This window comes from Mesoplodon densirostris, chromosome 2 (assembly GCF_025265405.1).
Source record: "Mesoplodon densirostris isolate mMesDen1 chromosome 2, mMesDen1 primary haplotype, whole genome shotgun sequence".
NCBI classification, from domain to species: Eukaryota; Metazoa; Chordata; class Mammalia; order Artiodactyla; family Ziphiidae; genus Mesoplodon; species Mesoplodon densirostris.
This window is the reverse complement of record NC_082662.1, coordinates 47032991-47056318: the sequence shown is the minus strand read 5'-3', so window position 1 is coordinate 47056318 and position 23328 is coordinate 47032991. Positions and strand designations below refer to the sequence as shown.

General features: G+C 51.3%; 1 protein-coding gene across 3 annotated transcripts in view; it reads left to right on the top strand.

The window, feature by feature from the left end:
- SSBP3 (single stranded DNA binding protein 3) overlaps nucleotides 1-23328 on the top strand; it is a 165318-nt gene that overhangs the window by 55531 nt on the left and 86459 nt on the right. Inside the window, exon 1 of one of the 3 annotated variants that reach the window (XM_060089854.1) lies at nucleotides 8670-8782. The exons of the other annotated variants lie outside the window; for them this stretch is intronic. The gene's annotated coding sequence lies outside the window, so the exon portion shown is untranslated. Of the gene's footprint in view, nucleotides 1-8669; nucleotides 8783-23328 lie in introns of those variants that run through there. 3 annotated transcript variants of the gene reach the window in all.

Genomic DNA, 23328 nt, shown 5'->3' with positions numbered 1-23328 from the left:
TGGAGCTGGGGGTTTCTAGCCCAGCCCAAGTTCTCAACAAGATGTCAGGCTGCCTTTACAGTGCTGCACCTGTCCTGCGAGGCTGGCTTTATTTTGTGGACTGGTTTTGAGTGTGCGAGCCAGAGCCCAGGAGGATTGTGGTACAAGGTCTTGGTGTGGTCTCTAACCAACTAGATCTGTATTATCGATCATCGCTGCCACTGCCACTGCTGGAGGATGCTTTGTTTCTGGTGGTTTTATAGAAGTGGAGGTGAGATTTAGAGGCCACTTGCTTCCCCGGCGACTGCCGTCAGTCTCCTGCCCTCTCCACTTGAGGCACATTGGTACTGCCATGTGAGCTGTGAGTGTGGTAGGGGACTGAGACTGGGATGCGCCTGCCCCGATGACCCAGGACCCCAGGTGACTCTTCTCCTTAAGCGGGCACAGGTGAGGCAACGTGTGGAAACCTTGGGCCCCATTCATCTGCCCAGCCAACTCTTTGGCCACCTGATGTTGACTTGGCCCCCTCAAGTTCCAGGTATTGAAAATATAAAACAAATAAAGCCCAGCTTCTGGACGGAAGCGGGTTGGCTTTCTCTTTGGGGAAGCTCAAAGTGCAACAGCTGTGTGGGTAGACTGCTCTCCGGGTGTTAACCTGCTTGGCAGGCTGTTAGAGTAGAAAGTTCCAACAGGCGTCAGGCGAGTGGGGGAGGCATGGGGCTGGCCATGGGGAGCAGGGGAGATGGGCTACTTCCTTCGCCTCTTGTCTGTGCCCTTGACCTTCAGGCTCTGTTCTGAACTTTCTCCTTTTCTCTCTCCCTTTCTGCTGACTCTCCTAATTTCCACCTACCTTCCACCCCCTCCCCACATCTTCTCTGTATTCCCTAACACCTTGTGCATTGCCTCAGACACTTCTTGGCTGTTCTCAGTTGGCAGGGCAAGGGGCAGAGTCCACCACCAAGTAAAGGTCACCTTGTGTCACTGTGACCCAAATGGGGAATGGGGACTCTGACCTGTCCCAGATGGTGTTGGTGGAAGGTCAAGGGTGGTTGCACGGTTGTCAAGGGTGGTTGCACGGTTGTCAAGGATGGTTGCATGGCTGTCAAGGTGGCTCACGTTACCCTGAACTGGGAGGTGCAGAGAAGAAGAAGAGGGGTGGGTAAGGGCGTAGCTAGAGGTTGGCGGGTTGGAAATAATTCAGGGTGTATAAGTTTCCTAGGCTGCAGTACCAGACTGTCACAAATGGGGTGGCTTTAAACAGCAGAAATTTATCCTCTTGCAGTTCTGGAGGCTAGAAGTCCGGAATCAAGGTGTCGGCAAGGCCACATTCCCTCTCAAGTCCCTGGGGGAGAGTCTGTTCTATGCCTTTCTCTTATTTTCTGGTGTTGCTGGCACTGCTCCGCGTTCCTTGGCTTGCATCTCTCCGATCTCTGCCTCTGTCATCCCATGGTGTTCTCCCTGTGTGTCTGTGTGCCTAAATTTCCCTTATTTTATAAAGACACCACCAGTCATTGGATTAGGGCCCACCCTAACCCAGTACAACCTCGTCCTAACTTGATTACATCTGCAAAGGATCTACAGACTCACAGCATAGTAGTTGATGGTTCGACTTACAATTTTTTGACTTTACAACCGTGGTAAAGCGATATGAATTCAGCAAAAAACCGTACTTCAGATTTTGAATTTTGATCTTTTCCCAGGCTAGTGATGGGCGGTAGATCTTCTCTTGTGATTCCGGGGCAGCGGCAGTGTCCGCAGCTCCCAGTCAGCCCGGAAACCACAAGGGTGAGCAAGATAACACTGACCACCATTCCATTTCTGGACCAGCACTCTCTTTTTCACTCTCAGTACAGTATTCAGCATGTTACATGAATTAGCTTTTCAACACTTCATTATAAAATAGGCTGTGTGTGAGATGATTTTGCCCAGCTGTAGGCTGAAGTAGGTGTTCTGAGCACGTTTAAGGTAGGCGAGGCTAAGTTCTGATGTTTAGTAGTTTTGGCATATTAAGTGCGTTTCTACTTAATGATATTCTCGTAACCCCATTTTAAGTCGAGGATGATCTGTATTTCCAAATAAGGTCACGTTCATAGGTACTGGGGGTTAGGACTTGAACATATCTTTTAGGTGGACACAGTTCAACCCACAATACAAGGCGACAGCGCCTGTATCCAGAGGAGGTATTCAAATTCCTATTTTAAGGGGCCTTAAAGATACTAATCGACTCTGTAATTTCAGCCAGTCCAGTAAATTTATGTAAGGAATCCACTATGTGCCAGGTTCCGGGCTTGGCCCTGCACAGAGATGAGATGCCTCCTGGCCCTTACGGTGAGAGGCTACAGGGTTTTTAAAAGAAAGCTTAAAGGAAATGTTCATGCAAGTGCCTCGGGGATGACCTTAGAAACACCTACAAGCTTTTCTTTCCTGCCCTATTAATTTTGAGGCCGGCTCCATCAAGCCAGGACTTACTCTCCCTGCCCTCTGGCAGAAGGAGATGGGGAAGGTGGCCGGGAACCGTGGATCTGGAGGTTCTTTCTGTGCTTTTGTTTCTTCCCTGCCAGTGAGGGTGGGACTTAGAAGGTCTTTGAAGTGTGCTTCTTGGTGTTGTCTGTTCAGGCAGCCTTGGGAGCTAGGAATGGTTTTATTGGAATGGCAAATACTGGGCGGGGTCAATAAGGAAGTTTTTTTATAGTGGCTCCTGTGTTTTTGCTGTGGATACACGTGGGTCAGCATCTGATGGCTCAGGCCAGTGCCTTGTCTTCCCTCACAGAAGTTTCCCGTTCAGGCAGAAGGATCTGACACTGAGTCGGAAAATTCTTCCCATGACTTAACAGTCTCCCTGGTCTGCGAAGGATTTCCACACAGGCAACAGGAGTGGAGCAGAAAGCATTTGTAGCTATTGTATTGGTGAAAACCAATGTAATGTAAATAGCAAGTCTGGATTATATGTATCCTCAAGACACTGGGACTGAAAACCACATGCACCAAAAGAAATTTACAGTTGTGCATGGTTCAGAGCGCTGTCTGCTGTGGAGGGCTCAGGTGGTAGGGGTACGTGTTCTGTTCTCCATCCCTCCCCTCCTTGACCTGCCCCTCCCAACCAAAAAAAGGAGAGAAAAATTAATGAGGCATTTCCCCCAATTCTGTCACCTCTTTACCAGACCATCAGAATATGTGAGGTCAGCTAGATCCGCCATCTCTTCTAGCCATCATTACCGAGAGGCAGAACTCTGTGTGTCGCTGAATGACCACACCACAGAGGACCCAAGGAAGTATCTGGAATGTGCTTTAGTCTCCCCACTCGCCCCCCAGAATGATACCTTTCCCATTCCCAGAGGGGCCTTCAAGAACCTGCTTTGGGCAGAAGCATAAGTATGTATTAGGCCAAGCCTGATTGTGCGCTTTACCTAGGTAGCTTTGTAAGTAGATTAGTTTCATGTCTTATTTCCAAAAAAGTTCATGGATATATGTTCATTGCGCAGGGAATTAGATAGTAAACATAAAATTCTCGCACTTCTACTCTCCAAAGATTAATGTTGTTAAAGCCCTGATTTATGTCTTGTTGATATGGCTTATTTCCTAAACGTGTCCCTGCCCTCAGGAGGTAATATCTGTCCACTTGGCTGATTCAGCCTGTCACTTAACCAGAGGTACCTCTTGAGACTCTAGATGGTGGATCTTGAGATTCTAGAGCCTGTGTAGCATGTGGCTTCCCTTCCAGGGGGCTTGCCCACGCACCTAACTGCCTGTGGTTCTCCCGACTCTTTTCTCTGGTTGGGAGCTCTTGTAACTCATGTTGCCAAGAACTACTTTCTTTCCCTTGGGGAGAGGGAAGTGGGGTGTAATCCTTGCTTCAAATCCTGGAGTCTAGGACTGCCAGGCGGACCTCATGTGTCGAGCAGACAAGCTTGTATGGAGCTATGGTTTTTAACCTTTACGGGCCCACGAGCCCTGTGAGACTGATAAACTCTGATGCCCTCCGGTACTGCACGTTCACATGTACAAAAACTGTGCGTAATAAGCCCAGGGGTTTGCAGACCCTTTGAAACCCATCTCTGAGGCCCTTCAGAGGCAGACATGCCGCCCCCGACTCCGCCCGCCGCTGGCTGACATGGCCTCTCAGTGTCCATTTCACCGTCTGTAGGACAGTGGCAACAATAGTTACCAGACAGTTTTGCGGTTGTGACAAGGACTGTGGTGGTTCTAGCTGCTCACAATCGGTTCTTTCCCCAGTGCTCACCGTGACCCAGTGAGGGAAGTCTTACCAACCCCATTTCAGAGATGAGAAAACGGAGGCTCAGATAGGTGAAGCCATGTGCCCAGGGCCATAAAGTGAGAGTCAGAGTTGGAACCCCGGCTGTGTGGCTTTAGAACGAGTGCCGAACACCTGATTCGCATCAAGGTATATAGTAGGTGCTCAGTAAAGGGTATCAATGATATTAAAAGCGGCAGAGGGTTAGGGCACAGCCAACCTGTTGGTAGTGGGGCTCCCCGTCCCCCACGGCCTCCACCTGTCCTAAGTGTCCTCCCGGTGCAGGATCCGGGCTCCGGGGTTTGTGGGGCGGGCGGAGGCGAGCGCAGATCCGCCAATCCTGGGAAATGTGTAAAATCCTGTTCCTGAAAACCGGCCGGGTTCTCAGAGTGTCCTGGCTGGCATGTTTTGCCAGTCACGAAACATGATCCATACGCTGTATTTTAGGACTCCCCATCTGTCAGCATTGGGGAGGGCTTTCACTTGACGGAGCTCAAAGCCTGCCAGCTCACCCGGGGCGGGGGGTGGGGAGAGGTGGGCAGGAAGGATCTGTGACAGCCAGTGGATCTGTTCCTCCAGAGAGGATGCCGTCTACCTGGCTGGGGGGCCGAGAGCCCGAGAGAAGGGGTGGGGCGTCCTTGGGTGCCTTGGCCAGCAGCCTCGCAGATCCCTTTTCCCATTACTTCACTCCTTTTTTTAGACAGATCCCCACTTGTTCCTTAAGCAGATTGAGGTACAGGGGGGTTAAGGCTGTTGTGCAAAATTTTGAAGCTGCTAAGAGGCCAAGCTGAGATTGAACTGAAGTCTTTAGGCTCTGTCCAGTGCTCTCTCTTAACCGGGCCGGGGCTCTCCTCCTGTTTCCTGGGTTCTCTCTCTGGGTGGTGCAGGGCTGGGTGGGAGATGCTCCCTGGGAGAGGGAGGCAGTGAGGAGAGGGAGGGGGTAAGCCTTGCTCTCAGGCCCACCTGGCAGGGCGTGCTCCAGACCTGCACCCCCGCCCCACCCCTCCGGCCTGCTGGTAGTAGAGGAAAAAAAAACACTAAGAGGGCTATTGATCCACCCTCTCCTCTGAGGGAGGGCCGCAGCACATTCAAGCTTTCTTTTTAAAAATGCATTAACCTGACCGTAAGCAGGCCCCAGTTTAAAAATAAATAAAAGTAAGAGAAGAAGCAAAACAAGTGGGAATGGGGACAGGAAAAGGGTGTTTGAAGAGGGTCCTTCTCCATGTCTGTGCCAATTCCAGGCCGGGATGCCATGCCTGGATTCTGGAGCTCGGGACTGCTCTGCTTTGCTGTGCCCTGGACCATCTGCATCTCTCCTGACGTCTGTGCAGAGGAAATTTCCCCAAATCCAGAGGTTCCAGGAAACCCTTTGCGGGTGGGGCAGGCTGGAGCATGGAGGCAATCCATGTTTGAAAGCCTGCCTTGCCAGCCCCCAACCTGGGCAGTTTGGTCTCTGTTTTGGCCCTCAAGCCACACTGGCCTTCTCTTGGTTTCTCAGAAGTGCCTTTGCACGTGCTGTTCTCTCTGCCTGCTGCCTGGAAGGGGTGTCCATCTCTTGCCTTTCTCCCTGGGCTGCAGGTTAGCACCTGCACTCATCTTTCAGATCTCAGCCTAAAGGGCACCTCTTGACCCTGGTGGGTCAGGCCTCCTGTTATATACCCCCGAGTCTCCCAGTACTTCCCCTTTGTAGCTCTTACCACAAGCATAATAAAAGAATTAACTTACATTTTACAGCATTTAGTAATGAAGCTTGAGGAAAGCAGGGACTGGTCTGTCCTGTTTGCTAAGTATTCACTGTCCAGCTTGGCACTGAAAAGGAGCAGTAAATCTTCATGGAATGGGTGGATGGCGGGTCAGGGTCTATTCCATTTGGCCCATAGATACGGATTGGGTGAGGGTAGAAGGAATAAACGTCGTAATCAGAATTCGCTGTGATTTTCTAATGTTTCCAGAGGTGTGGGCCCACTTTGAGGTCAGGATATGGTTTCAGAGTGGAGCCCTCAACCCTTGAAAGGAGGAGACTTCTGCCAACAGAGCAGTAGTTAGGATGCAGAGTCCCCGAGCTGGTGCCCCTCAAAGGTTGCCCATTCTCTTGGTGGGTGGGAAGACGTGGGGTCAGAGAACAGAAACCACTTGGCTAGGATCACACAGTAGAGCCTGTGAAGGCTTTTACTTGGGCCCCGGTTTAATTGTTAAAAGGTGATTAATCAAGCACCAGCTACCTACTGGGCAGGCATCGTTTTACTGCCCCGCGTGGTGACACCAGTTCGTGGAAGAGGAAATGGAGGCTCTGTGAACTTTGGTACCTGCTTCAGAACACAGCAGAGGCAGCATTGGAACTCAGGTCTTTCTGATTCCATAGCCCGGTGCCTCCCAGCGAGCGGGGGTTGGTGACAGCCTTGGGTCTTGGATTGGCTCTGGTGGGGACCCCCTGCCTCCTACTAGCCAGGGGAGTTGTGACTACTTGTAGGAGCCTCCGTTGCTTCCAGCCATCTGGGCTCAGGGGGACGGTGGTTCCCGGAGACCCCCCCTCTCCTCCTCCACCTGTGGCTCACCTCCTTTTTCTGTGTCCTCCCTCTCCTCTGCTGAGGGAGCCTCAGGAATTCCTCTCTCCTCCTACCAGTCGCCATTTCCCTGGGAAGCCACTGGGGATCCTGGGAAGGTTCTGAGGGTGATGAAGCAGAATTTGCACCATTCCGGGAGTAACTTTCCATCATTTGTGGCTAAAAATAAAACGTGTCCTTGCTCCTCACTGCCTGTAGGCTTTCTTTTGGGGTTTCAGTGGGAGCCACTTTTCCGTTTGTCCCCTTTCCCCGTTGACTCTCGGCGGGTGTGGGGCTTCCCACAATGTGGGGACATGGGTGGGCTTGATGCCACTCATCACCTCTGAGAGCAGCGCCCCTGGGGCCTTTCTGAGGAAGCGCTCTGCTTCTCTGTGGCAGCAAACAGCCGCATGGTCGGGCGGGCGCTCTGGCACACGGGCCGCCCGGGGAGGTCTTCTCCCTTGGCATGTATTACCGCGGCCGAAGAGACAAGCCACCTTTCGAGGATTTTCTTTGTGTAGCCTGCTTCTTTTTGCTATCAGGAATGCACAGGGGCAAGAGAGATAAATTAATTTGTTCAGTTAATTTTGTAAATATTGACCGAGCCGAAGTTTTATGCCAGTCACATGTCAGGGACCCGAGGGCTTACCAACAAGCAACATGACACAGTCCCTTCCTTGAAGGCACTTATCCTCAGGGTCGGGGGAGAAAGATGTGAGCTTTCATACAGAACTAGAGCAGGGGAGCCACAGAGTCCTGCTCCCCTCACCACGCTTTCTTCTAGAATTCACTTACGATGTGTGCCTGAGTGGGGAGCTAAAAGCTGAACTGTACGTTGTGCCTTTCGCCTTTCTTAAGACACTTGCAATTCCCCTCTCCCCTGGTAAATACTTTTTTTTTGAGTGTTTACTATGTGCTGGGGCTGGGCACCCTGCTAGAACTTCACTTGTTTTTATTTCATTGGACTCAACGTGCCTGTGTAATTACTACTATTGTCCCTATTTTCCAGTTGGTGAAACTAAGGCCCAGAAAGGTTAATTAACTTGCTTAAGATCCCACAGCTAAAATGTTGCAGAGCCTGGATTCAAATGTAAGCAGATTAATTCCAGAGCTCAGTCTCCTAACCGCTAGCTGTATAGACATGTCCTCACTGAGAACGTCTGTCGGTTAAGCATTCACTATCTGCCCAGCGTGAAGTACTCTAAATAGATGCTTTCTCTTTAAAAATCTTCATTATGATTTCTCTTTGGCCTTTAATATTCCTAGTGACCCTGTGAGATGAGAAAGCACTCCCCAACCCCAATCTGCACACCCCCCTTTAATCCAAAGTCTCTGTGGAGGGCACTATACTTCAGAGGCTGGAATTAAACCATGTCGTCTTAATCCAGAGCCTCTGGGTGAGAGAAGAGCCCTGAAATCATTCTGCAAACTGTAAAGTGCCCCATGAAATGAAGGGCACGGGAGAATAGGTGTGTGCGTAGAACACTGACTTGTAACACCAACCTCACGCGTCATACTTGGGGATTTCTAGCACGGTTGTCACGGCCTGGTTTCAGGTACCTGTGAAAAATTATGGTAATTAAAATGTAATTTGGAATCCCAAGTTGGCTCCCAGCAGCTGGTCCAGATGTAGGAGGCTGGGGCTGTCTGTGCTGGAACAAGCTGAGGCTTGTTAGGGGTGTCACTTTGTTCTGCCCTTTGTGTTGCTGGGTAGAAGGGTGGGAGCACAAGATACAGGAGCTATTTTTACACCATTCACGTCATGTTCAGTATTACTGGATGTTTGTGGTTGGGTCCCTGTTTAGCCTCAGCCGGGAAGCAAGAACTCCCTTGGCTGCCTGGGTCTGTATGGAAACTCAAGCTCATGCCCCTTGGGTACATAGATTTCTCTAAAGGCGGAGGGACCCATTGGCTGTGCCGTCACCCTGCGTAGTTTGGAGTTGTCTTCTTAGGTTTAGATTTTCCAGGGCTCTTCGGACTCCTTCCTGTTGTGGAGGGGGCAGCATAGGTAAGAGGCCATAGGCTCATCCCCTCCCTTATTGATTCAACAGATGGTTTTCCAGTTTGAGGTACATGCTAGATCTTTTTCAGGTACTTGCAAAGTGAAGTCAAATAAAGTATTAACCCTCAAGGGTTTTATTTTATTTTTTTTAAATTTTATTTATTGATTTTTTTTTTTTTTTTTTTGGCTGCGTTGGGTCTTTTGCTGTGTGCAGGCTTTCTCTAGTTGCGGCGAGTGGGGACTACTCTTCGTTGTGGTGCGTGGGCTTCTTCTTGCTGTGGCTTCTCTTGTTGTGGAGCAGGCTTCTCTTGTTGCGGAGCACAGACTCTAGGCGCGCAGGCTTCAGTAGTTGCAGCATGTGGGTTCAGTAGTTGTGGCTCATGGGCTCTAGAGTGCAGGCTCAGTATTTGTGGCACACAGGCTTAGTTGCTCTGCGACATGTGGAATCTTCCCGGGCCAGGGCTTGAACCCATGTCCCCTGTATTGGCAGGCGGATTCCCAACCACTGTGCCACCAGGGAAGTCCCCTTCAGGGGTTTTATAGTCTGGTTGGGGAAGTGGACAATAAACATTTGCTTTAGCTTATGCAAGCCGAGCATATGTGTCAGGTTCTGTTGGAGGTTCTGGGGATCCAGTGCTATCATAGTAGGGGGAACAGGGCCGGTGGGAACACAGAAGAGGGACGCCCAGATCACACGCATGGTCAGAGACAGCTTCCTGGAGGAGGTGATGAGTTGCAGGAGTTGACCTAATGCATTGGGGGACAGGTTTCACGTGTGTACATGGGTTTATTTGCTGTTGAGCTTTATTTGTCAGTCGGTTCCTCAGTATCTGCGGGGGTTGGTTCCAGGATCCCATGGATTTGGTGGATGCCAAAATCCATGGATGCTCAAGTCCCTTATATAAAAGGGCCTACTACAGTTGGCCCTCCGTATCTGCAGGTTCCATTTCCGCAGATTCAGACAACCTGCATATCGCACGGATGAGGAACCTGTGCCTGTGGAGGGCCGAGGGTATACATATGTGACATTATGGTTATAGTCGTTGTATCTTATTCAGTTGAGGTCCTGGAATTTTATTTTTATGCCCAAAGGGCTCGCTGCCTTTGAAAAGCACTGTATGTCAGCTAAGCCCTTGTTGCTTCAGAGGTCGGAGATGGGAGGTCAGCCTCAGCCCCACAAAGCCTGCTCTTGAAGTCTCTGCCTCCTCTGGCCTCTTGGCACTTCCTGCCCCCCTTCCTCTTAAAAGGGCAGGCCAGAGTGGGTTATTGCACAGCAGGGGTCAAGATACCCAGGTCCACAAACCCTGGGCCCTGGCCTGGCTGGCGCACAGGGCCTTGAGTGTGCATGCCAGGGACGGGCATGGGATCCTACCTGCGTATCCTGCTGATTGGGGTTTGTGGCCCTGGGGGAGGAGGGTGGTTGGTGGATCTCACTGTTTAGACCAGCTGTGGGGTCTGTCGCCAAGTGGAAGTACCAAGAAGCAGAGTGCTCACCTGAGGCTGCTTAAGAACAGGGCTCACACCTGGAGTTTGCAGACTATGTCCTGGTTCAGTGCTCTCTCCACTTCCACTCTGTACGTATGCATTCATTCATCCAACATAGGTTCTGCCAACGTAGCATCCTGCATAGCATCTCTCCTCTGCCACACCCAGGGTGGGGTGTTGAGGAAGCCAGTGAATTAGGTACAGCCCTGCCCCTGGGGTAGCTGACAGTTCTGGGTGGTCCCCGCCCAGGTGGCCACAGGGCCCTGACCCGACATGTGCCTTCTGGGACCCTCTGCAAATAGCTGGAATGTCTGGAGTGTTCCCACCATCCTTGTGAGCCACATGCTGACACTGCAGCATGCCAGACCCTGTCTTTGGCGTGGGATTATTTGCAGTTAGTATTCCAAATGTCAAGTTCCCCTTGACTTGAGCTGAGCAGACGAAACAAAATGGCAGGCAGATTAGAAGGGGCTTGAGAAGCCTTTTAGGATTTGAAACCCTTACTTTGTTGACTTTGAAAAGCTGCTGAACCGGGCTGCTCTGCAGAGGCGGGGGGCATCTGTCAGGTACCCACTGTCTTCCTGGGCCTGGGAGGGCCTGGCCAGTGCTGCTTTCTCCTTCAGGTACTTGGGAGCTGGGCGGTGCCCACTGAGCTTACACAGCAATTGAGTCCAGTCCCTTCTCCTTAGTGAGAGCAGAGAGGAGGAGCTAGAGTCTCTGAGGTTTCAGAAGGGGTTTGAGTGGGTCCCCCAAAGTAGGGGGGGGGAACCTGTCAGTCAGTATCTGTTTAAACTCGTGTTTGCGTTGCCTAATGCTAAGACTGGTAGGTAAAAAGGGAAGTAGATGGCCTACCGTATTATAGTCCCTCTGAATGGATGGTGAGAGGTTTAAAAAGCTAGCGCTCACCAAAGGTGCAGAAGTACCTGGCTGGAACCTGGAGTGTCATTGCCTTCTTTCTGCAGATGTGCAGAAAGATGTGGTAGCTGAAGCTCAGAGAGGTTAAGTAATCTGTGCGGAGCCACACAGGAAGTGGTAAAGCTGGAATTTGAGTAGCCTCTCTGGCTCCAGTGCCCATGCTTGTCCCATGACATCACATTGGCCCCTCCCTTCTCGTGAGACTCCTTTCTCCTGCCCTTGCCCCAACTGCTTCCTCTTCCTGCCTGCGTTCTCCAGGAATCCCTCTGTGGGTGCTGCCTAATCCAGCCTGGGACAAGTAGTAAGAGCTGAAAGTGTGAGAGAGAACCCCGCCCCCAACGACTTTTCCGCCACATTCCAGGGGACAGAGTGCTTGTCTTCCTGGATCTTACGTGCCTACTTGGCTCCTGGGGACAGGCAGAGATGAGGCTCACGCCTTGTCGGCCCTCTCAAGGTCCCAGGAAGGGTTTGTGAATTGATGCATCTGGGATCGGGGAGACAGACTTTAAATGGTGTGAAGCTCTGTAGTCTGTGGTGGGCAAGTTTTAAGGCTGGCCCGACACATGACCTTGAACCCCAACCTTAAATTGGCCTCTGTTTCCTGCAGCCTTTGCGGGCTGATGGCGTAAATGTTCTCGCATGGTGCACAGTCGCCTGGCCCCAGAGTCTGGAAGGTGGTTTTTGCCCTTTCTCTCCTTTTTCTTTGCCCACATATGCGTGAGTGCCTTTTATTCCTAAGAAACTCAGCTTTCTCAGTCCCCATCCTGGAAATATTGCTGGAATGCAATAAATCTGATTGTGTTTATGTTGAAGAAATGAAACACATTACTGTGTGGGGAGGAATGCAGGAGATACCTTGCAAGGGGGCCGTGTTTATGACAACAGTTTGCACATGTGGCTTTATTTTTGAAAGCATGGTACCCCTCCTCCCCCTACTTCCTTGATAGAACCCTGGTATTAAGAGCTGTCTCTTGTATCCGGGTGTTGGGGTGTTGGACAAACAGAGGGCAGAGCTGGCCAAGACCTTCCCAGCTGTGGCTGTCACCTTCTTAGTTCTGAGAGTCTGGCTTCTTTGGGCCCTGTCATTTCTCGGGGTTTTCAGCTCTTCCAGGGACGGCGCCTCTGTGCTGGTTGAGTCAGAGCTGATTAGTGAATCTTCCCGCTCCCATTCCAGGTTGGAAACAACAGGATGAAATTTAATAGGCATAAATGTAAAGTCCCATAGGTGGGTTAAAGAAAAAAAAACCCAACTTCACAGGCACAGGATGAGGAAGCTTCATTTGAATGGCGAGCAAGAAAGTGACCCTCGAATGTACCAGACAGCCAGTTCTGTGTGCCAGCAGTTGGCCATCACTGAAAGAAAGTGACTCAGGCTCGCTGAATGAGGATTGTGTCCATAAGGAGAAGGATGATGTTATTGTTAATAATTCATAATAATAGCCAGGTGCTTTACACGCATTATCATTACATCTTTAAATTCATTCTTTGAGGTAAGTCAGAGGATCTTCTTTTTTCGGAAGAGGAAAAAAGAAGTTACACTGTGCCCAGTGTTACACTGCAAAAAAGTGGCAGAATCAGCTGGAACCCAGAGCCTGTGCTATTTTGAGTGAAGTAGAGGGTCAGTAGATGGTGGAGACTCTGAATGAAGAAATGCTGAAGGAAATGATGGCATTTAGCTTGAAAGCAGTTTTAATAATGTCTGACTTTTGTATGGTCCTTGCTGTGTGCCAGGCACAGTTCTAAACAGTTGTGTGTGTGTGTGTGTGTGTGTGTGTGTGTGTGTACCTCAACTTCATTTATTATTTCTGTTTTACAGAGGAGGAAACTGAAACACAGAGAAGTTAAGTGAGTTGCCCAAGATGATATAGCTTCTAAGTGGCTGAGCTGGGAATCAGACCCAACTAGCATGGTTAAGTGTTCTTAATTTTTAGACCATGCAGGCTTGGGGAGACTGGTTGGGGTGGGGAGAGAGCCAACTGTGCTCTTTGTTCTTTGCGGCAGACTGTCTGCAGGATGCTGGCTGCTGTGTTTGGATCCAGGGCAGACCAGGGCCTGCGGGTGAGTGTGTAAATGCGAGAGGGTCAGCTCTCCTAAATCTGGATACCAGGTGCCTGTGGAGTAGGCCCTTTGAGGGGAGGCAGTGAGCTCCCTGCTGCTGGGTGACTCCTCACCCGTTGGGGCTCCTGCAGAGGCGAGAGGGTGGAGGAGACCACCTGTGTGGGGGACGAGAGACACCCCACCAGGGCCCACCCATGTAGCTGGCTAGCTCCCAGCCTTTTGTTGAGGACAGGCCCAGCTTTCCTGGCACGTCCCCCACCCCAGGCAGTGGTGCGTCCCTGTGGACTGCTGGAGGGGAAGTGACCTGGTGTCTGCCAGGTCCAGCCTGCCCTATTAGGAAGCCCCGGCTGTCAAGCCTAGCAGAATTGCTGACGGAGGCACCGGGAACAATGCTGCGTGGGAGGAGGTGTGTGCATGCGTTTGCTCGCCTCCTGACCTGCGTGCCAGCAGTGACACACTTTGTTTGTCCCCTCTGGTCCCCTGTGGGCACTCAGCCGGGGGCCCTCTGATGCTTTTGACTCCCACTTGGGCTCCTGGTCCAGCTGCAGCTTTGGCTGCAGGCAGGGAAGCCAGTCAGCTGGCTCTAGTCCCTCCTGATGCCAGGGGAGTTGGGGACACTGGCTCTGGTTTGTCCTGATTCCAGGGAAGTTGGGAGCACCCCTTCAGCTTACATGGTCTCCTCAGAGCACTTCCCAAGGAGCCCTGGGAGCCTGGCACCTCCTTGTCAGGTCAGGGAATGGAGGCACGGAGAAGCGGAGTGACTTATTGGAAGCCACATAACCAGCGAGTATGGCTGAAGCTATCATCAGGTCCTGGTGACTTGAAACAGGGATCATTTGGTCCAGACCTCTGATTTTACTGATGAGGAAACAAGGCCCAGAGTTGCAGCTTGACCTGGCCAAGGCATCTCAGGTCATCAGTGGCAGAACCAGAACTAGGACCCAGGTCTCCTGCCCCCAAATAGTGTCCTCCTTACTCTGCAGCCCCCTCCTCCACTTCTGGTTTCCTGGCATCTCATTTCTGCTGGTGCTTCTCCTGCAGGGCTGGTGCACTGACTGTGACTGCCACATAGGTTTCCTTTCCCCCACTGCTTCCACTGCCTTCCTTGACTGCCAGTGTCTGATTATCCCAGTTGTCACTCCCTTTGCCTTCTAGGACTGGTAGCAGCAGCTGGCTTATAGGAATTTAGCCAAGTGGAGGGGGCGTAGCCTTAGCCAGGCAGCTTTGGGATCCAATCTGAGCTCTTCTACTTGTGAGCTGTGTGACCTTAGGCAAGTTGCTTAACCTTTCTGAACCCTGGTTTCTCATCTGGGAGTTAAGATGATTTGGACTAGATAACCTCCAGTGGCCTTCCAGTCCTACAGGTCTTTGACTAGTGATTTTCATGAAAGTGAGTGTGACCCACATGGACTTGCGTTTGGAGGCTCTTGGGAAGGGCAGGTGACATAGACTAGTGGGATAAGGCTTGTGTTGGGAGGCACAGGGCATGCATGTGTTTAGAATTCTGGCTTCACCGGAGGACTGTTGCCTTGGCCTTGGGTGCTGGTGGGTGATCGGGGCAAGGGACCCCGCCATTCTTTGTCCCTTCTTTGCTACTTCTTTCTCTGCATGCATGCTGTGGGCATGGACACTGTTTGTCCTTGGTGATGACCACTCAGAGTAGAGAGGTTGCCGGAGGAGGGTTGGCCAGCTGATGGGCATGGCCTGGGTCAGCCAGGCACAGGCAGGTGTCAAATCCTGCAGCCTTTCACCTGGATTGAGTGCTGCTGGATTTTGTCGTGAGAGGAACTCAAGCCCTGTTACTAGGTCTGAGAGCTCTCTACCCCACATTAGACCACAGGTGTGAGGTGCAGGGAGGGGTGTCAGCATAAAACCAGAAGCCTTTGGCCTTTCGTCACTGTGTTCAGTCTTGCAGTTGTGTTGGCTGTTTACATGGTTTTCATTCTTTGGTTTTTGCCTTGGCTGTGAAGTTGTACTATTTTCTGAACTAATCCTGTTTCATGTAACCTGAACCCAAGTATCTGGCCATGAAGGGCAAGCTTTTTTCTCCTCTTCCTTAACAAAGGATATCCTAGACTGCAGCATCTGGAAATGATTTGGCATCTGGTTTAAGTATGTGTGCGTGCATGCACACACTTCTAGAACATAACATACCCTTACCCACATAATATGCCTTTGTCTCTCCATATACCTGTGTTCTTTCTATATAGATGACTTTACATATGGAGGTCATTATATTGGGACATATGCTTACTTGTGTATACATGTATAAACCTTTATTTCTACTTAGAATGAGGAAATTTTCAAGGGCTTGATGTTTGTTGTGCAGTGCAAGGGCACTTGCACTGATGGATGTATTTTTCTTTGAAAGGTTTAATAAACCATTTAGCACTGCCTTCATGACTGTAATGAGCTATTTCCGCATTATTCCTAGGCTCTGACTTAACAGGCCTCCCAAGACCCTGTCCCCACCATAGTGTGGTGGCCCCCACCCAGAGTTGGGCGCTCTAGAGAGATGGCATGGTTCAAGGTGCCCCTTGTTGACCATCTCTTAATGGTATCTCTTCGCTGCCTGGTGTTGGCGTGGATGGGAGCCTGTCCTGGGGATTTCTGGGCCTGTTGTGTCCCTCAGATTTGGGCTCAGGGAAGGAATGTTTTGACGGCACAAGGTTGGAGCTGTGGGTTGTATTGAGATGGGGCTGCGTCAACAGGTAGAGCCTGTGTCCTCACCTTGAGGGTGATAGGCAGGGAGCTCTGAGTACCTCTGTCCAATCTGGTGGAGGATGGCCAGGGGAGGCGAGTGAGATGATGGTGGAGAGAGAGGTCACCCCCCTCACTCCCCCATAGACTAGGGTTTGTCCTTGCTCCCCTTTGCCCCAAGGGACTGCTGGGAGGCTGATTTATAGTAACATCTTAGACTCAATGCTAGGAAGACTGTGATAACCACAAGGGTGAATAAAACAGGAATGGGCCTTGGAGTAGGCAGGTGGAGGTGAGCGAGGCCGGTGGATGATGCCTGGGGCGTGTTATTAACTCCTCTCTGAACTGCAGGTTAAGGTGGGGGGTATAAGGTAAGGTGGAGTTGGTTACAGTCCCTCATGGTCACCCCTAATCCTCTTTCCCCTGGCACTAGTGCCCCCTGGGGTAGCCTCCCTCCGTGGTGGCAGCAGTTATATTTATCGATTTTTGCTTTTTTTCTGTTGACAATGGAGTTTGGCCCAGGTCTCCCTCTGGCTCAGGTCTGATGAGAGCCCTTGAAAGTACTTTCTTATGCATTTTTAGTCCTGCCCTCTCTGCTTTGGGAACTGCCTTAGGGGAGAATAATGCAGGTCTCTTTCCTCCTTCTGCTCAAGGCTCTGGGTAGGGGTGTGTGTTAGGGACCAAATGATACCTAAGCCAGGATACTTTCATAACAGGCCATGCCATGCATCACTGTGTCAGGGCAGCAGGTGTAAACCCGGATTGTTTGGGATGTACAGCCCTTTAGTGAATGTTGAAGGTTCTCCCTGCAGTTTATGGAACATTTGACCAAAATCCACCTGAAAAGCAATCCAGGGTTCCTCCCCCCTGCCCACCCCAGCCCTAGCAGCCTGACAGGAACTGTGAGGTGAGGAGGGCCTTCCCCCAGGTCTCAGGGAGGTGCAGCTGTTTTGTGTAGAGCATTTGCTGCCGTGGCATCCAGATTCTAAGAAGCTGGGGGCTCCCTGCTTGGGATGGTGCCTTGGAACAATTGACGAGGAGCTGGATCCCTGAATTGGGTCTGGAATGTGTCCATTTCTGGTGAACCCTCACAGAGCCTGTGGTGTCCTTGAGGCTTTGTTCAGCTCCCCTGTAGCGTGGGGCCTGGGCTGAGCCTCAGGGCCCCGGAGGAGGCAGAGGCCCTTGATAATGGGCCACGTGTGATTGCAAAGCCCCAGCCTGGCCGGCCTGCCACCTCCAAAACATAACTCAATATTGATGGTGCAGGAGGCCCAGACTCAGTCATGTACAGTAATCCTCGCTCCTTGAAGGGAGAAAGGAAGTGGATTTGTCCCTGGTACAACATGCCTTGAAAAATGCATCTTGATTTAAGATTCAGCTTTTTGCAGCATATTTTAAAATGTCAGAGAGATAAATATGCAGGTTTCCTTATGTGTCTGCCTTGAACAGCCTTTAACAAAAAAAGTCTATCATTCATCCTCAGGGTCACAGGTGTGTTCAAACCCCCCCCACCCCACCGCCTTTGATGGTGTTGTGTGTCCACCTCTCTTCCACGAGCAGAATTTTGTTTGGGCTTCAAAGTTCCTTTCTTCCAAAAGTCCCAGGAGATACGTTTGTTTCCCAGTTTAAAGGTGTACAGAGAGTTTCCAAAATATTTTTTGGAACTTCCTGTTGGACCTGTGGAACAGGCACTGGCTTCTAGCTATTTAATCTATCAGGGGACCCTTTTCACTTTCCAACCCACCAGCCAGAGGAGCCAAAGAGGGAAAATGCATGCTCCAGCCCCTGCCCTCTGAGGCGGGCATGTACCGGCTCCTGTGGCAGTAGAACTGAGGAAGGTGGGCCTGGTGTGAGGGGAGCCCCATTCTTGTGGTGCCTTCGGCCAGCACTTCACTTCCATGGTTGGGGTAATGGTGCGTTCTAAGCTCAGTTCAGATTTGGAAGGGCTTTGGGCCACAGGTGAGGGAGATGCTGCTGGAAGGTGAATCGGTTGTGGGGTTTATATCCTGTTGTCATTGTGTGTGGCTTTTAGCAAGATACCCTGGCAGCCTCGCTGGTGATTTTTGTCCCAGAAAGAATTAGAGGGGAACCCCAGGGTTTTTCAAGATGTGAGTGTGGATGTCAAGACATTGTTAGGCTGGTTGAGGAACTTAGAAACCTCAGTGGCCAATGCAGCCTGTGCCTGGGGGAGAGCTGCCAGGGGAGCTTGTGGTTTGACAGGTAGTCATGAAAGGTTAGGCCTGGAAGGAACCTGGAGGGGTCTCTCTACCCTAGCTCCCGCCATTATGTAGATGAGGAAATGGAGGCCCAGAGAGGGCCAGTGACTTGGCCAAGGTCACACAGAAGATCAGCTGCCGAGCCAGAACCAGAGCCCAGCCCAGCCCAGGTATCCTGACCCCAGTCTGATGCTTTTCATCACCTTGATTCACTATCTCAGGTGGGCCTCACTGGTGACTCAGAGGTCCTGACTGCAGCACGTGAACAGAGCTTGGGCAGACACCGGCCTCACGCAGGGCTGCCTGCCCTATTCTGGGTCAGTGGGTTAGATTTCTGAGGACCATCCCTTTGGCATTGAGGACCTTGCCTGTGCTCATTGTTCCCCTGCTGGGTCCCCCGTGTGTTGCTGTCAGGGTGCAGGGAGAGAGGATGGGAGGGTGGAAGGCATCTTCCTGCATGGGATCTGCCTGGATATGAGGTCGAGGTGGCTGTGGAACAGAAGGGGGAGACCCTGGGGTAAAAGCCCCCATTCTCCCTCTCTAGTTCGTCTAGTTGCTCTTCCTCTTCCCCTGAAAACCATTTTGAGGATCATAACATTCATCATGAGCTTTATTATGGGCGACTCTTCTTCATGTTTAAAAATAAACGCTGGCATACAGAACTATATTTGGTATATGGAAGTCTTTTGCATATAAATGTGCTTAAAGGACAACTGCTTTATTGAAGAAGCAGAGTGAGCCCCAGCTAGCGGGGCACGTTGGGGGTGGGTGCCGAAGGGACCCCCACTGAGGTCTGCCTTGCTCAGGACATTTGGGTTGTAGCCTTCAGTCCTGTTGAATCTGCCGTCCTTTCCCCGGGGACAATTGCAAAACAGGATAACTGGTACTTAAAAATTCATAGAAAATGTTCTTATCACAACGTCATAATTGTTATGACTCAGAAAAGTAGAATTGCCAATCCACTCTGCCTGTCTGCCCTCACTTTTGTTGCCTACCGAGTCCCCAGCAGCAGCTGCAGAATCATAAAGAGAGAGAGAGAGGGGAGAGAGAAAGGAAGAAAGAAAGAAATCCAGGGCAATGCTTTATTTATGTTAACGGCTACATTTGACTTGAAAATTCCGTCCCCTGAGCCTCGAGGTCAGCACATTACGAAGTGATTGATGGCTGTCAGGAGCGGGCAGGGCGGCAGATTGCAAAGGGGAAGTGGACAGATGATGCCCTGGCTTTCGAGGGCTTAGCAGAACCCAGGCCTTGAAAGGAACTCGGTGGAAAACAAAGCAGATGGAGAACTCTGCTTTGGCCCCTGCCTTTTTCTTTATTCTCTCTTTCCTTTTTCTTCCCTTTTCTGTTGAACGTTAGGAAGTGAGGGGGGGCACCTCCCTCCCATCAGCACACCCCAGGAGTATCGCTTTTGGGTGTGACACCGGGTAGGATCCTAGAGAGGCCGGACCCAAGAGGGCGCCCCCATTCGAAGCAGGTGTCTGCTTAAAAACCACCAGGCTCTTCCATCACGTCGCCCATTGTTAAAAGCCCCATAAGCATCCCCCACCTTCTCCTCGGCCCCATCTTCTGAATCTGAAAACCAAACAGGGAGGACCAACTCTTGCGGCAAATCGTTCCCACCATACGATCTGGGCTACTGCGGATTATGTTTCCAGAGGGCTTCCTGGCTAATCCTTGTGTGTTTTCACCGGTAGAAACAAATGGTATCAGACTCCCAGGCCTGTTTACAGATGGGGAGACACGGGAATGATGGAGGAGCTTTGAATTTTAAACATTAGCTAATGAAATTGCAGACGGGGGCACTGGGTGGAACGGCCTGGGTATTCCCATGGAACGTTTCTCCATCAGCTGTGAGGGAGAGGCCGGCCGGGCTTGCTCATGTGCTCCACAAACATTTATGGAGCCCTTCCCTGTGCCAAGAGCTGCGTGAAGTAAGAGCTCGCGGAGTCCTGCCCTGGGGTGTCCCAGCTCCGTCAAATAGAGAACACGGCCTCTGTGATGGGGACTGCAGGAGCAGAGGCACAGCTCAGGATGCTGGGGACTTTCTGCAGGGAGAAGGGTGCCGCTGACACCTCACGAGGAGGAGGGAGAGGAGCCTGACCTGGCTAAAAAAGGGAAGGCACTGGGGAGGGGACGGCATTCCAGGCAGATGCTGATGAGGGGGAGGTGCTGGGGGAGTTGGAGGTGGGCCTGGAGCACTGTGTCTCTGCTCTGGAGGCCCCGGCAGGATGGCGGGAGGCTGGAGTTCGTCATTTCCCCTGCCTCCGCCTTCCCCTCTCATTGCTGCTCCTGTGCAGTTGTGTCAGAGACAGGACTGGCTGTTCATTCATCCGCTAATTGTTTTGATAAGAGACTCTAATTATCCACTGCGATCATCAGATTACCCTGAGCTCCAGGAGGGAGATTTAAGTTTGAGCTGCTGTGGCAGCCACCAGCAGCACCATTTCCACTGAAAGGGACCCAGCGGTAGCACCTGGCCCACTGCGCCGCTTCCCAGTCAGTGCCTGCAAAGCCATCGCATGAAGGGGTCACAGGTGCCCGGGGATGGGCCCGGGAAATCCACCCGAAAGCACAACCTCTGATGTCAAGCAGGACTTTCCCTTGGATTATCTTTGCCACTGTGTTAAGTCCACAGATAAGAGGTTTGGTTCTGGGGATTTCACAGCAAGGTTGAGGGGTGTGGAGAAAACCAGAGAAGAAGCAGTAATGCCTCTAATGAATTGACATCAGCAGTCAAGACAAATTCAAATGCCTTTTTGGACCGTTCGATTAAGTTCTACTTACATGTGATTTTGGTATAAAGAGAGCAATAGGCAAAAAACAACCAGGAAGGCAGATTATAAATTAATCCAATCATTGAATCCTCCAGCAAAGGTAATGGGGAATGATGGCATCGTAATTGATCTGATACGGACTCTTACATCAGTGGGAGCTGCAAAGTAAGGGAGCATCACGAGTGACAGTGAATGACCCATGGGAAGATTTGGTAAGGTATGTGTGACCTTACCTCACAGGGCTTGTCAGAGGGGAGCCCCCCCCGCCCCCCCCGCCGCCCAGCTCCCGCGTTCAGGCAGTGTCTGTAGATTCGAGAGGGGCTGGAGAGCCTGGTGATACTTGAGCTAGAAAAACATGTTTCCATCCTGCCTTCTCTCCATGAGATCAGAGGCTGGCCTGGGCTGTGGGGTCTGGCTGGGATTTGGAGGGGAGGGCGGGGTGCCGTTGCCTACATAAAGTTAGGTCCTGGCCTGAAAGAGTGGCTGCCGTGTGTGCTGGTGTCCGGGTCGTTGTCTTCCCGCTGATACAGTGGAGCTGCAGTAGGTGATCACTCAGTTCCCTTTTGGCTCTACGCTCTGAAGCTCCTTTATTCTTGAGTCCCCTTCTCCCACCAAAGCAGAAAGCCAGAGAACTTCAGTCCAGCTCTCCTTGGTTCCACAGTGCCTGCCGTCTGCTCTGACGTACTTTGCTGCATCCTGGAAGAGCGGGCACTCTCCTTTTGTCTTCATATTTGGGGCTCAGCTAGCTGGGAAGTTTGGCAACACGTCAGGTCGTATATCTTGAAAACCGCCCTCCAGAAACGACCTCGTTTAGCAGATTTACTGACGTATTGGGCCTGCCTGTTCTCGAGGGCCGCCATCCTAAATCACAGCAGGTCCACTGGACTTGGACGCCTCAAAGCAGAACTTTTAAAAAAAATTTCAGGCAGGATATATCACTGCCCCATTAACTCCCTGTCATTAATCTACTCCTCCTAAAAACCTGAAGTTTTCCCAAAAGGACTGGAACGTGGTGAAAAACGGACCCATTTGGTAAATTCTGTAAATCAGGCTGGTTTTCTCCTCTCCTCACTCCCCAGCAGGCCTGCCTCGATCCCCTTGGTGATGGGATGCCTGGGATGCCACGTGGGTGGGTTAAGCTGCAGCCTCCAGGGGTTTCCGGGGAGTGTCCTGGGGATGGACAGCACTCTTCAGGGGTTGCTGCTCTTTAGGCCACCCTGACCTGTGGGATCCCTGAGTGAAGTGTTCTCTGGGTGAGGCTTGGGGCTGCCATCAGGAGCGGTTACAGAAACTTGCAGTGGGCCCCTAGTGGGGACACAGAGGCTTAGCTGAGCTCAGTCTTGCTGAGGGGATGGGACCCTGTCAAGGACTGTCTGCGGGGGGCAGACCCCTTCACTGATTCATCCCTGATTGCTGAAGAGGGCCCTAAAGGCTAGTGAGATTCCATCCACACTTTTTTTTTTAAAACATATATATGTATCTTTTTTTTTTTTTCAAATTCTTTTCCCATTTAGGTTATTGCAGAATATTGAACAGAGTTCCCTGTGCTATACAGTAGGTCCTTGTTGGTCCATCCACACTTCTGGTTCCTATAACTAGAGGCTTCCTCCTTTTGGAAGAAGATGATACCCATGAGCTGGGACTTTGGAGCCCACTGACCTGGGTTTGAATGCCAGCTTTCTTGGTCAGTAACCTCAGGAATTCAGGGGCATTTGAAAAAGAAAAGATACGTGACTTGGAAGAGAGGGGGCCTGGGCTGAGCAAAAGGAAGACAAGGAACAGCGATGGTCTCCAAGTCCCCTGTCTCCCCCTCCTCCATCCTGCATCTGTAAAATGGGGATGAAGCTCATTCTGCAAGCATGCTTGAGGATTAAATGAGTCAATTCTTGTAAAATGTTTAAGATAACACCTGGCGCAATGCTGGCTTTCTGTAAATGATACTCTGTAAATCTGATGGGGGGCACACAGCATACCTCCCGCACCCCACTTGCTCATCCTGCTGAGATGGGCCCATGGCAGCCTGAAGGAGGAAGTCCTCTTTTTTGCTAAGTCCCCACCACCCTCCCCCCAGTCTTTGCAGTCTCACTGTACAGGTAGAAGAAGCAGAGTTGGAATGTCTCCGTAGGTCGGGCCTTTCCTGGCTCCTTCCAGAGTCAGTCCTTTTCACCTCGAGAACAGGTGAGAATTCTGTGAATTCAGTATGTCTCTGCTGTCACTGGAATCCTGGCTTCTGGAATCCAAGATGGAGCTTTTCCCCCAAGCACCTACCGCCTCTGCAGGCTTTCTCCCTGCCCTCTGCTTGCCTGAAGGCAGATAACATGGCTGTGAGGACAGGACCAGTCCTCTCCTGCCTGTTGGGACAGGGTCTGGAGAGCAGGCCAGGACAGGAGGCTGGAACACC